Consider the following 2078-nt stretch of genomic DNA (forward strand, 5'->3'; position numbering starts at 1 on the left):
CACAAGAGTACTATGAAGTATATTGGAATCCCCATTCTTCTCAATATTGTCTAGAGTTGATATAATCCACGGAGTCAAAAGACTTGGCATATTCAATAAAACACAAGTAAGCATCACTCTGTGGTCTCTGCTTTCAGCCAAGATCCATCTCACATTGGCAATTGTATGCTTTCTTCTGAATCCAGCCTGAACCTATGGCAGCTCTCTGTCAATATGCTGATGCAACCATTGTGGAATGGTCTTCAGCAAAGTTTTATTTGCCTGCGCTATCAATGATATTGTTCTATAATTTGAATTTTCTGTTGGGTCACATTTCTTTGGAATAGACACAAATATGGATGTCTTCCACAGTGGTGTAGTGGTTATACATGGGCTGTGTTTGCATCGTCAGCAAAGCCACCAGCAGCTTCGTGGGAGACAGACTGAGCATTCCACTCCAGTAAACACTTAGGCTGGGAACCTCACAGCAGGTCACTAGGAGTCTGCATTAATTCAATGGTAGTGAGTTTGGTTTGGTTTTGAATCAGACAGTTGGCCAAATAGCAACCACTTAAATTTCCTGGCATAGTCCAGTAAGTGCTTCCAGTGATGCATCAGCATATTGAATTATTTCAATTCGTATTCCATCAATTCTTGGAGCCTTCTTTTGGCAAATGCTTTCAGTGTACCTCAAATTTCTTCAGAATCATTGGGCTTCCTTCAGCATCATTAGTTCTTGCTTCTGATATGGTTGAATGTCAACTGGATCCTTTTGGTTCAGGGACACTGTGTATTCTTTCCTTCTTCTGCGTCATTCAACATTCTGCCCATAGACTCTCTCAATATTGCAACTTGAATCTTGCATTTTTTTTCTTGAGTTTTTTCCAGCTTAAGAAATACTGAGTGCATTCTTCCTTTTGGGGCTTCTAACTTTAGGTCTTTTTACAGTTCATTAAAATATTTAACTATGCCTTTTTGGCTCTCTGCACGACGCCATGGCGGTTGGCAAGAACAAGCGCCTTACCAAAGGTGGCAAAAAAGGAGCTAAGAAGAAAGTGGTTGATCCGTTTTCTAAGAAATATTGGTATGATGGGAAAGCACCAGCTATGTTCAATATAAGAAATATTGGGAAAACACGAGTCACCAGGACTCAAGGAACCAAAATTGCATCTGATGGCCTCAAGGGTCGAGTTTTTGAAGTGAGCCTTGCTGATCTACAGAACGACGAGGTTGCCTTTAGGAAATTTAAGTTAATTACCGAGGATGTTCAGGGCAAAAACTGCCTGACCAACTTCCACGGCATGGACCTGACACGGGACAAGATGTGCTCCATGGTCAAGAAGTGGCAGACCATGAATGAAGCTCATGTTGATATCAAGACTACCGATGGGTATCTACTTCGTCTGTTCTGTGTTGGTTTTACTAAAAAACGCAATAATCAGATTTGGAAGACCTCTTATGCTCAGCACCAGCAGGTCCGCCAAATCCAAAAGAAAATGATGGAAATCATGACCCGAGAGGTGCAGACGAATGACTTGAAAGAAGTGGTCAATAAATTGATTCCAGACAGCATTGGGAAAGACATAGGAAAGGTTTGCCAGTCTATTTATCCTCTCCATGATGTGTTTGTCAGAAAAGTAAAGATGCTGAAAAAGCCCAAGTTTGAATTGGGAAAACTCATGGAGCTTCATGGTGAAGGTGGCAGTTCTGGAAAAACTACTGGCGATGAGACAGGTGCAAAAGTGGAGCGAGCTGATGGCTATGAGCCACCCGTTCAAGAATCTGTTTAAAATTCAGAATTAATGTTAACAAATAAAAGATCTTATTGTGAAAAAAAATTTAACTTTGTCTTCTCAAGCTGCTCTTTGAAATTTTCTATTCGAGTGTTTTACTTCATTGTTTCTTGTATTGGCCTTAGCTCCTTTATGATTCAGGAGCAAGTTCCAGAGTTTCTGCAGACATCCAATTTTACCTTCTCTCTTTTTTTTTCTGACCTTTTATGAACTTGTACTTTCTTCATGAATGCTTTTCTTGATGTTCATCAGGTCAGTGTCATTAGCGTTCAATGCATCAAATCTATTCTTGAGATGAACTCAAAA

General features: G+C 40.2%; 1 pseudogene; it reads left to right on the forward strand.

The window, feature by feature from the left end:
* Positions 1 to 958: 958 nt before the first annotated feature.
* Positions 959 to 1817, forward strand: LOC142449007 (small ribosomal subunit protein eS1 pseudogene; annotated as a pseudogene).
* The last annotated feature ends 261 nt before the right edge of the window (positions 1818 to 2078 follow it).

The sequence above is a fragment of the Tenrec ecaudatus genome, chromosome 5, assembly GCF_050624435.1.
Source record: "Tenrec ecaudatus isolate mTenEca1 chromosome 5, mTenEca1.hap1, whole genome shotgun sequence".
Lineage (NCBI taxonomy): Eukaryota > Metazoa > Chordata > Mammalia > Afrosoricida > Tenrecidae > Tenrec > Tenrec ecaudatus.